The sequence below is a fragment of the Eumetopias jubatus genome, unplaced genomic scaffold (genome assembly GCF_037043125.1).
Source record: "Eumetopias jubatus isolate StellerSeaLion01/CBP00866 unplaced genomic scaffold, mEumJub1_p1.0 scaffold_3, whole genome shotgun sequence".
Classification (NCBI taxonomy): domain Eukaryota; kingdom Metazoa; phylum Chordata; class Mammalia; order Carnivora; family Otariidae; genus Eumetopias; species Eumetopias jubatus.
In genome coordinates this window covers 129,004,583-129,017,507 of record NW_028274809.1, presented here as the reverse complement: position 1 = coordinate 129,017,507, position 12,925 = coordinate 129,004,583, and positions in this window count along the sequence as shown.

The following is a 12,925-nucleotide window of genomic DNA, read 5'->3' as shown; positions in this document are numbered from 1 at the left end:
GGTTGTTTCCTGCTTGGAGAAATTACAAACTTTGCTGCTGTGAGCATACTTGTGCATGTATTGTCCTGCACATAAATGCATGTACTCCAGAGAATGAACCTAACATAGAATAACTGGGTTATATTATATCTATATCTTGCAGTTTACTAGATAACATCACTCTATTTTCCAAAGTGGTGGTTCCCATTACTTTCTCACCAGCAGTAAATAAGAGTATCTGATGGTCTACATTCACACAAACACAAACATCAAATAATTTCAGATTTTTTTTTATTTTTACTAATTTTGTATGCTTTGGTGTCTCCTTGTGGGATTAATTTGCATTTACCTGATTACTAATGAAGTTGAGTACATTTCTTTGTAAAAGGTTATTGAGAGTCCTTTCATGTGAAGAGCCAGTTCAAGAATTTTGGATATTTAAAAAATTGGGTCATCTGTTCTTTTTAAAATTATAATTATTATTATAGGAATTCTTTATGTATTCTGCATACTAATCCTTTGTCTATTATATATGCTGCAAGTATCTTCTCCTACTCTATGGTTTATCGTTTCACTCTTTTTATAGTGTCTCAATGAAGAATGTTCTTATGTCAAATTTAGCAGCCTTTCCCTCTACAGTGAGTGATTTTTGTATCTTATGTAAGAAATTCCTCCCTATCTCAAAGTCATAAAGATATATCTTACAGTCTCTTCCAAAAAGCTTTATGATTTTTCTTTTCACATTAGGTTTTTAAAACTAGGAATAATTATAGGGTGCCTGGGTGGCTCAGTCATTAAGCATCTGCCTTTGGCTTGGGTCATGATCCCAGGGTCCTGGGATCAAGCCCTGCACTGGGCTCCCTGCTCAGAGGGAAGCCTGCTTCTCCCTCTCCCACTCCCCCTGCTTGTGTTCCCTCTTTTGCTATCTCTGTCAAATAAATAAAATAAAATCTTAAAAAAAAATAAACTAGGAATAATTATTATTAGTTTTGGGGGGGTATGAGGAGGTAATCTGGTAGGTTTCAAAACAATTCACTTTATTGGAGCAGCCCAAGAGTTTGCCACCATAGAGCTGTGTCAGAGCCACACGTGTAGTTCTTGGGCGGAGATAGGTTGGAGGTTGATGACTAAGCTATTATCTTTAGAGTGACTGACAGGGCAAAGGACAACTGCCACACCCCTGCTGCCCCCAGGTGCTATAGACAAGAGGCAGTACCTTGGTGGGCACACAAATAGGCAAGGGCCCACCCTCCAACACCAGCCCAAGAACAGGGGTGGTTAGTAGACTATAGGTAGTCCAGAGCTGTGTAAGCTTCATAACAGCCTTTCACAGATGTCCACACCCTAATCCCCAGAATCTGTGACTGTTGCTTTATATAGCAAAAGGGACTTTGCAGATGTAAATAAGTTAAGGATCTTGAGATATGGAGATGATCCTGGATTATCCAAGCAGACCTGATGCAATCACAAAGTCCTAAAAGAGGGAGGGAGAAGATCAGAGAGGAGAGAAGCTGCTACACTACTGGTTTTGAAGATGGAGGAAAACACCTCATGTCAAGTAATATAGGCAGAGTCTAGAAGCCCAAAAAAGCAAGGAAACAAATTCTTTCCTGGAGCCTCCAAAGGAATGCAATCCTGTGAACCCAGTTTAGACTTCTGACTTACAGAACTGCAAGATAATAAATTTGTGTTGTTTTTCAGCCACAAAACCCTAGACTTGTCCCGTGTTCCATGTGAGTGTCACCCCAAATCAGCATGCTAGCACCATTCTGGCAGTCCAGTCCGGTAAGATCTCTTAGAAGAAATACCATCCTGGCCAGTGGGAGAATCTTCTCACCCCAGGTACCCCCTCCTGGAATCTGGTCAGCACCAGCTCAGGATAATCATATGGGCATGCTGGAGAGTACTCCCAAGGGAGAGAAAATGAGACCAGTGCCCACATAGGTCTCTGGGCTAAGACCACCCCACCCTGACATCTCTTTTGGCCTCCACTGGTCTCAGGAACTTGGGGTTCTTAGAAACTTTCAGGGAAGACACCCCAAAGTGTAGGGATCCTCTGAGGAGCTCACTTGCCTGGTCTAAGGGTGGTATGGCATATAATAAATGATCACCGCTATCCTCAGATTTTAAGCCAGGATGTGACATGATCTGTTATCACCCTGGCTGCTGTGTGGAGAATGACCCTAGACCCACCAAGGGTGGAAGCAGGGAAACCACATAAAAGCACTACTGCCTTCATCCTGGGGAAAGATATAATAACTCCAATTAGGGTGGTGAAGCAGATATGGAAAGGGGTAGAGAAAAGAGAGATCTTCTTGGAAGTAGCATTTTGCTTGTATTTATTCAGCACTGAGTGCATCCGTTCTACCTTGTATTCCATCATCAGGAAGGCACTATGGAACAAGCAAGCATGGATGGATGATTCAGATCAAGTTAATTTTTAATCCTCTTTCCCCCTCTTATACTTCGTGACTTTGGGCAGGTGACTTCCATATCTGTAAATTTCATATAATTATAATTTATCCCAAGACTTGTGTGAGTACTAAAGGCGATAAGAAATGCCATGGGCCTGGGTGTGACACAGAGTAGGAGTTTAATGAACTACTTTCCCTTCCTATTCATGTTTGTTATCTCCACTAGGTAGCAAAGTATCCAGCAAAGAGATGACTTAGTTATTATTTGCAGAATTAAATTAAATGATATCATTATTTGTTTGGGAAGCTAATGTTCTCTCAGAGAAATGGTTCTTTTTTTTTTTTTAAGATTTTATTTATTTGAGAGAGAGAGAGTGAACGAAAGAGAGCAAACAAGCAGGGGGAGCAACAGAGGGAGAGGGAGAAGGGGGCTCCCTGGGCTGGGGCTTGATCCCAGGACCCTGGGATCATGCCCTGAGCCGGAGGCAGATGCTTAATCAACTGAGCCACCCAGGTGCCCCAGAGCAGTGGTTCTTAACTCTGTTATAGGCCGGAGAACTCTTTGAGTTTCTGATGATAATTGCACATAGTCGATATGTGTAAAATTTTGAGTACAATTTCAGGGGGTTCATGACTCTTCTGAAATACATTCATAATACATTACTTTAGAACCACAGGACAAACCCTAAAACATATTTGTTATTGTTTTTAAATTATGCCCTTGGAAAAAAGACCTCAGTTTGGAATAATTATCTATTTAGCTGTATCCATTGCCATATCCCAATACAAGTCAATAATTTAACTGCTTTACATTTAAATCCCAAAAGTCTGTTCAAAAAATTAGCGATGAGGGAACTCAAGATCTGTCCAATATCTGTGGAATTGGCTTTAAAGAAATAACCTTCTGGGATTAGAGTCTGCAGGGCCATTGGCCTGACCTGTCGTCCCCTTACAGCTTTGATGCTGACCTGAGGTCAGGTCAGTCCCCTTTTTTTGTTCCTTCATAATCAGTGGTGATGGTGATTTAAAAGTGATTTTCAAAAGCTAAATGCTGAGACAGTTAAAGAGCTTACCAATAGCTTGATGACCTTAGAAGAATAAACCCAAATCCTGAGATTTCAGATGGAGAAGTGATTTCTGGATGGGACATCACAAGATTTACAATGAGACAGCAAGCAGAAGTACAGCCCTGAAATGGATGAGGCCCTCATCTTAGAGAGCCCAAAATGATTTGGGGTATTAGGGTGAATCTGATTACTTTTATATATGTAATTTAAAAATGTATTCGGATTAGCCTTGATTTGCTGTAAACAGTTTTGTTTTTTGTTTTTTTGTTTTTTTCGGAAAATGATGTCTTTCTTCCACAAATGCAGTAAAAAGAATACACATGAGATCAAGATCTGTGTATGGAATAATGTAGAATTAATTTTCAGCGCCAATTTCATCACCTGCCTGACTAGCGGGACTGAGTCAGAACCCCAGGGGCTGTGGTGGCCAAAGACCCTTTTCCTAGAACTATCTACTCCCCTCCCCCCAATCTGTTTCTGCTCTCAGTAATTTTAAAGGACTCTAAACCACTGTAATCCCTAGCTTCTTCAGAGAATTTATAGATGTGACTAAAACCTAATCCATTTTGGCATAAAGCTAGAAATTGCTTTGGTGTTGAAATATGTGCAGACATGAGTTTCCTTAAAATCAATGGAGTGCTTCTATCTTCTCCTTCTTTCAGAATACTTTGTGATGCCCAGAAGTTTATATAAGGGTTTTATACACCTGCACATCATGATATTAGAGATGTTAAATGGTGGGAAGACTTAACAGATCATCTGGTCCTTGTATGTGCCAGAATAGCATGGTTTCTTACAACATACTGTCCGGAAATCTATTCTAGCTGCAAAAGCCTCTAGCCATCCTGTTAAGTAATTCTATAATAATCTGAGGGAGCTAGGGCATCTTCCTTGACATTAAGTATATACTTTCTCCCCAAAATTTTAACCATATTTTTAAGGACCCCTTTTTTGACAGCCTTAATTTATCAATTTTCTTTCTTGATTTCTGAGCCCTTTAAGGACTGGCTTCAAATAACAAGAGACTTTTTTTTTAAGTATAAGAAGATTAAATGATGTATTTTTGAGCCATTGCAGATTTTCTCTGGGTGTGAGTCTGCACTGTGTGGTAGTATCTTTGTGTACTGTCTAGCTTTTACCGATTTTTTTCCTGTAAGAAATCTCGAGACTCTTTCATATTTTGAATATGAGAACAGAAATGCTATTATGAGTATTTAAAACTTGGGAATTATAGAGTAGTTTACAGTAAAAATAAGACAATAAATATGCCAATTTAGAAAATTTTTTAGATAGTAAGATGATTGATGAAAAAGAATTGAGTTGTGCAATCTCTGAGAAAATTGGATTCTGCAAAATATATTTCCTAGATATGTTCAACCATAATCAGTTCTTTCATTACATTCCCGTCAGAATTAAATCCTCAAAAATTGTGGGGAAAGAAAAGCAGAGAAAATGCAGAAAACATTTCCAAGTTGTATTTTGCCTTTTGTATTGGGATTTCAAATGGTGACCTAAGAGAACAGTGTTGCTTGCCTGTGATGTGGCTGGAGGCGCCTGGATGAGTGGAGGAGGTAGATTGTGCATTTCAAAATGTGTGTGCGTTTCAAAATTTATCTCTGACCCACCACTTGTGCCTCCTCTTCCATTTTGATGGGCTGTGTGGATTTTTCTTAGACACAAGAATTTTAGGTTCTCAAGATAGTGAGGGTATTGCAAAAAGAATATCTTGGTGGCTGAAACAAGAAGAGATTAGGAGAAAGAAAAAATGTAAAAGGAGTTCATAAAACTCAGACATCAAACCTCATGTATGTATTTTGCCATTCTGTTCACTATTTTATAAGACTAAAGATAAAATAAAGACCCTTTATTCAATATAAACTGTCTGAGTTTCATTCTGTCTGGTGTATTTTAAATCCCCCATAAATATTTTAAATCCTTTGGTAACAGAAGTTTGGTAGTAGAAGCCAAAGTTCCATATTTCTTGTTAAATGTTTCTTAAATCTTGTCCTTTCACCAGTATAGAAACTATTTCATAATTTCTAAGGTATTTTCTCAATATGCTTGCTTTGGGTGTTAAATTACTCAGTTGACACTGCCCCCTGTTTTCTGGTGGAATGGTATTTGCAATAGGTTAACTGATGGCCAGAAAGACAGCTAAGGTCTAGTGAAAAGAATCTGTGATATGAAATGAGGTCTGTTTGACTTTCTTGTTACACACTTGACCTTGAATCTGTCATTAACCTCCATGAACCTCTGTTCCCTCCACGTGATGGAGATGGTAGCATTCTGCCTACTGTTGGGAAGTTAGCAAATAAGGAGGACATCAGCCAGGTCTTAGTCTCTATTTACTAGATAGGTTTTCCCCTGTTTGCAAACTGTACCATGTCACTCAGAGAAGGGAGGAACCGTGTTTCCAACCTCCCCAATATGTCAGATTTCCCCTTCTGATTGCACAGGAGCAGCCCAACATCATGATGTTGCAAATTACAGGAAATTTATAATTCTCTTTCTCACTTGAATAAGGCAGCCTAGTTTGTCTTGTCACAGTATTTTATTTTATTTTATTTTTTTCATTTCTCCCAACCCTGTAACCACAGTTACCAGAGCCACATTTGGATCTGGTTGGCATTCATAATACTGTCAGTCAGGGATTTCAAAAAGCCACTGGTCACGTGTCAGCTCCATGAGCCTCTGGGGAAGGTGCCCAGTGCCACTCCTCTTCTAAATCCCAGCTTTTTTTTTTCTTTATCTCCTGTAGTGTAAAAGCACAACTGAAATGGCAAGACATACTTCAAAACTCGCGAAGCCTGGCTACTAAACCAGAGCTTACTATGTTGTTGAGACTCCATTCTGAGGGCCTGGCTACTAATGAGGCAGTATGGTTGCTTGGGCCACCCCACCCCATCCCCACCCTGGCTCCCTTCCCCACAAGGTGGGGTTTTAGACACCACTCTTGGAAATAGGTAGTGACCCAAGTGACATGTATTTGGTCTGAGGTGAAAGGGGAATTGTCAAGTTTATCTCTTGGATGTTAAGATTCTCTGTAGTCCCATGTTTCTACCATGGGCCATGTGAATCCTGAGATGACTATTCCTGTGTATTTCTTGAAATGTTTCAATTTGGTGGTGAGAAGATGTAGCTGCTCTTGATCTTGGAAGCAGATGATAGATAATGTGAAAATTCTCTCATCTCTTTTCTGCTGTGTGTAATTGTGGTTTTCTGGATGTATCTCAAGCCTTCATGTCAATGATACTCTATTTTATGCCATTTCTACTCTCTAGAGCAAGTATAGTATGATGAAAATGTAGAGAATTAACTTTTTTTCCAGAGCTGCTATTGTTTTTATCCAGCTTAAGTAAACAGAAAGCTTTCCTTGTTTGCTTCTCTGAGACTCAGAGGGCTGAGTAAATACTGCATACGCTGTAATGTAGAAATCTAGCTTGTGCTTGGAATAACTGAATTGCAAAGTGATACATAGATGAGTGGGGGATTATGAATATTGAACACCCACTGTATTAGCTATGTCTTTTATTTTCTGTATTCTGATGTTTAGACATCTGGGATTTTGCTGACCCTGGAGGGGCTGCCCCTCCCAGGGTGAGCCTGTTCCTGGAGACAGTGAACAACTGGCCCTAAAGCATGCTTGCCAAATACAAACCAACCAATCCAGAGCCCACACCCCAACCATCTCCTCTCTTGGCTCTCACACTGGGTCAGTACCTCCCTTCTCCTGTCACCCCAGGGCCAGCCAGGTACCAGGCAACTAGGGATACCCCAGAACCTGCTGAAATTACTCAAACTAGCCAATCTTAAACTGCTTGCCCTGCCTCACCTGTTCCTTCTCATGGAAACTGCAGTAAAGTCTCTTATACTCAGTCCCTCCCTCCCTCCGTCTCCTGACCAACTCCAGTGCTTCCCTGTGGGGCCCACCATGGTGTGGCATGCCCCCTTCTCTTGAGAACTGTGGGTAACAAACTGTGTTTTTGATTGCAAGCATCTTCTGATCTGTTAGCCTTACTATACCTCAATTTTTCTATTAATACACTACATTTTAAAACACCCACAGATACCCATATACTGTATGGTACTGTTGTGCCTCCAAGATGCTACTAGATAATGTTGTATCTGTCTTTACATACAGTATGAAAATCTAAATTGTATACTTAAGAACAGGATTTTTTTTTAATTCCTCAGTGACGTGAATAAAATAAGCCCTCAAGAAAATATTTCAGAGGGAAGCCTGGGTGGCTCAGTCTGTTGAGCGGCTGCCTCCAGCTCGGGTCATGATCCCAGGGTCCTGGGATAGAGTCCTACATGGGGCTCCCTGCTCTGCAGGAGGCCTGCTTCTCCCTCTGCCTGCTGCTCCCCCTGCTTGTGTTCTCTCTCTCTCCCTGTCAAATAAATAAATAAAATCTTAAAAAAAAAAAAAGAAAGAAAATATTTCAGAGAGTGAATTGATTTGTTGTCAAGAATCCTGGGAAGTTTGGTGAATGCATACAGCTTGTTTTTCCTTTTCGTCCAGTTTTGGGGTCAATCATTCACCTGCTGCTCTGCACTACTAGGATTATTGGTATTAAGTAGCTGATAGCTCAATCTGCATTTTTATTTTGATTTTATTTGTGCACCAGATAAAAACCATTCCTGACTGTGCAAATTTCAAAGCTTTATGAGGAAGAAATGGATTAGGTAAGCTGAAAACATTACCGTGAAACCTTTCTAATTAAGGTTTATAGGGAATAAATGTGAGATAACTATAATCTATTTTTTCTCCTCTCCTCCGCAAACACTCGTAATAATAGAATAATGACAGGCTTCAGGATAAGAAAACTGGAACATGTGAGGGACCTGATTTTTTTTTTCTTTTAGTTCAGAATTTAAAAATTAGTGGAGTCCAAGTTTAATTAATGATTTTTTTATCAGCTGTACTAGAGCTAATACTTCATTATAAAATGAAAGAAAGTTATGCAAAACTACATGACTGACTACTGAGCTTTATAATGCCCAAGTCACAGAGAGACTCCAGGCCTCTTTCACCCCTATACTTTGTATGGCTGCCACTGCCTACAGCCCCACCAGGAAGTGCAGAAGACAGCGGGATGCCTTGCTGTGAACAATCTACGTGTCCCAGTTGTATGGGAAATGGCTGACAAGTACTACAGATGGCCACTAGGAATCTAGGTAATGCAAAGTGAAGTAACAGTGGGATATTATTTTTTAACTATTTTAAAATAACCAAAGATTTAAAAACACTTAGTGGTTATAAGAAATAAGGACTTTCTTAATCTGTATAAATTGTATTATACCACTTTCTGAAGGGCAATTTAGCAATATAGCAAAGGCTCTCTCAACTGACCACCATTTAACCACCTTGCCAGATTAGCCAACCTCTTTCTTCTGTAAAACCTCCTGACTGATGCCTGCCTTGTGCGGACCACATAGGAGGCTATTCCCTGGTCTGCTTGCATATTCTCACTTCCACTTGTTGAATTCTATGCTCAACATAAGTCAGTTATGTTTCTTCATGGTGATGTTACTGGTCATGTTATTCATGATTTAATTAAATAATATATAAGCCACTATTTCATATGAGAGTGAATAAAAATTCTTTCTATGAAAACTAAACTAAATGCTTGGAAAAGACTAAAAAATTGTTCACTAAAAAAACATTGTTGAGTTTATATAATATGTATATATATATACATAATATGTATTATATATTTTAGAATATAATATGCTAATATTATATGTAAATAGTCTATATAATATATGTACCACAATTTGTTACCCATTCACCTATTGATATACAGTATGTATGGTTTGTACAATCGGGTCATTTCCAGTTTCTGGCTATTACAAGTAAAGTTGCTAAAAATATTTATGTAGAAGTCTTTGTGTGGACATATGCTTATTCTTTAATTCTCAGCCAAGCTGAGAAAGTGGGGCATATTCGGGGGTATTATCATGAATGATATATTAAGGTTTGTCTTACATTAATTTTCAGAGCCCATAATTTTGGCTTTTATGCCACCTTACAGAATAAAGAGAGGTGTTTCTGTCTCCATTCTGCCTTCTTACAGCACCTTGTCTTTTGGTGTAACCTGGTGTAAGCCCAACTATAACCTGTAACCTGTTGTTCCCCCAACTTTCTTAACTCTTTCACATTTTAATATACTGACAAAATACCACCTAGAAGTCAGTGTACCTTTGCATTAGAATTGCATTAGAAAAATGTATCATAGACATGTGTCAAAGTTATGGTTATGAGATTGATACCACACTCAGCTCCTGGAGATGACCTTGAATAGTTTAAGCCAATCTGCACATTAAATTACATCTTTTAACAGGGAATGGGCTTGGAATGAGAGCTTGAAAACCTGTAAGTCTTGGGGTACCTGGGTGGCTCAGTAGGTTAAACGTTTGCATTTAGCTCAGATCATGATCCCAGAGTCCTGGGATCAAGCCCTACATCAGGCTCTCTGCTCGGTGGGGAGCCTCCTCTCTCTCTCTCACCCCCTGCTTGTGCTCTCTCTCTCTCTCTCTCTCTATCTCAAATAAACAAGATCTTAAAAGAAAGAAAAGAAAAGAAAACCTGTAAGCCTTGTTAGAGTCTCAAGACTTTTGCTTGGAACGCTGGGGTACGGATGCCGTCTTCCCATCTTGACTTGAAGAAAGAAGCATAGAGCCTTGAGAATTGCCAGAGCCATCCATTTTGGGATTCCAGGAAAGAAGATGCCTGAGGAAAGGATTTAACAGCACAAAAGCAAAGCATAGAAAGGAGAAGAAAAGCTTCATGACAAACCCATCAGGCCTCTAAGAGCAAGTTTCTCATTTATGTCTTTGCTATTGATAAAATAGCAGTGGGTGATTTTGAAAGTGATAACAGACATTGGTGGACACTTTACTCATGAGCATGAAGCAGGCTTTTATTATCAACACTTCAGGCATTGAATCATTCCAGGATGAAAGCTAATACCTCATCTAATTGGTACTCCTTATCCAGTAGGGTGTCCCATATCTTTGTTCCTACAGAACTGTAGCCCCTGACGGTGCGGCCTCTATGTGATGCTGTCTAATACAACTTTCTGCCATGAGGAAACTGTTCCACGTCTGCACTTTCCAGTATGGCAGCTACTGGCCACATGTGGCTATTGAACACTTGACATGAGACTAATGAAATAGACAAACTGAATTTTAAGTTTTATTTATTGTTCATTAAATCTTAAATAGACACTTATTAGGGGAAAAAATGCTACCTGTGCATGGATTGAGCTTCAAATTTTCCCGTTTCAGGTGATTGTACATGTGTCTTCATTATGTATCATCTCCTAAAGGCAATCAATCACATAATATTAAAATAACCATAGCACTGTGTTTAGCATTTTACTTACACTTAATACATTTTAGAAGAAAAAAAAATCTCTAACATCAATTTTTGCTTTCCATTGTGAATCACCCATTGGAATCTTGTAATGAAGAACAGCAAACCTACTCTAATAGAAATGCTAAAGGAATTCTTCAGGCTGAAACAAAATGGTACCAGAAGTAAATCTGGATCTTTAGAAATGAATGAAGAACATCAGAAATTACAAATATCTGAGTAAATATGTGACTTTTTTTCTTGAATTCTCTAAAAATACATATGACTGTTTAAAACAAAAAATTATAACTGTCTTATGGGGTTTTTAGTGTTTGTAGATATGATGCCTATTACAGTAGACTCATAAAAGACATCTGGGGATGGGAAGATTAAAAGGCCTTATGTAGTTGCAGGATTTCTGCATACTATAAGAAGTGGAACCATGTTCTTAGTATGAATGGTTTGGCATGTATATTATAATCCCCAGACAAACACTAAAAGAAACAATAATAAAAAAGTTAAAGAAGTATATGGCCCCAATAGATAAAGTATAATATTGTCTTAGTTCAGGTCACAAACAAAAATACCATAGATGGGGTGGCTTAAGCAAGAAACATTTATTTCTTATAGTTCTGGAGGCTGGGAAGTCCAAAATCAAGGTGCCAGCAGATTTGGTGTCTTGTGAGAGCACTTTTCCTGGCTTATAAACAGCTGTCTCAGCCAAGACAGAGGTCATCTCTCTAGTGCCTCATATAAGGGCACTTATCCCATCATAAGGGCTCCACTCTCATGACCTAATTACCTCCCAAAGGCCTTGTCTCTAAATACTATCACATTGAGGATCAAGGCTTCAACATAAGAATTTTAGGAGAACACATTTACTTCATAGCAGAAATATTTAAAAATATTCAGATAATCCAAAAGAAAGGGAAGAAAAAGAGAAGGGACAAACAGAAAACAAATAATAAAGTAGTAGACCTAAATCCAAGCCATATCAATAATTACATTAAGTGTTAGTGATCTAAAACACTATAATTAAAAGACAGAGATTATCAGAATGGACAGAAGCAAAACTCTAATATGTGCTGCTCATAAGAGAAGTACTTTACATAGAAAGACACAGCTAGGTTGAAAATAGTTGGATGGAAAGCAATATACTCTGCACGAAGTAAGCATAAGAAAGCTGGAGTGGCTGTGTTCATATCAAATGAAATAAACTTCTAGACAAAGAATATTAGCAGAGGTAAGGGATATTTCATTATAAGAAAAGGAATAAATCATCAGTAGACATTATAATGTGCTTGGGCATAATAACAGAACTTCACAATACTTAAAGCAAAAGTGGACAGAATAAAAGGGAAAATAGACAATTCCACATAGTATTATATTTAAGACTCCTTTCTTAGCAATTAATAAGCATCTGGACTTTAAGAATATCAGTTGACAGGGGCACCTGGGTGGCTCAGTAGTTAAGCGTCTGCCTTCGGCTCAGGTCATGATCCCAGGGTCCTGGGATCGAGCCCCACGTTGGGCTCCCTGCTCGGCGGGAAGCCTGCTTCTCCCTCTCCCACTCCCCTTGCTTGTGTTCCCTCTATTGCTGTGTCTCTCTCTGTCAAATAAATAAAATCTTAAAAAAAAAGAGTATCAGTAGACATAGAAGATTTTTTTTTAAGATTTTATTTATTTATTTGACAGAGAGAGACACAGCGAGAGAGGGAACACAAGCAGAGGGAGTGGGAGAAGGAGAAGCAGGCTTCCCGCCGAGCAGGGAGCCCAACGTGGGGCTCGATCCCAGGACCCTGGGACCATGACCTGAGCCGAAGGCAGACACTTAATGACTGAGCCACCCAGGCGCCCCAGACATAGAAGATTTTAGCAACAGTGTCAATTCCCATGATCTAATTGAAATTTATAGAACACCATTTATAGAATTGCAAAATAAACTTCTTTTCAAAGTACATTCTTCAATACCAACTATATGTTGGACCATAAAACAAATTTCAATAAGTTTAAAAAAATTAAAATCATACAAAGTATATTATCTGAAACAAATCGAAAATAAATCAGTAGGAATAATCTTATTTCAGAGGAAATTATAAATATTTAGA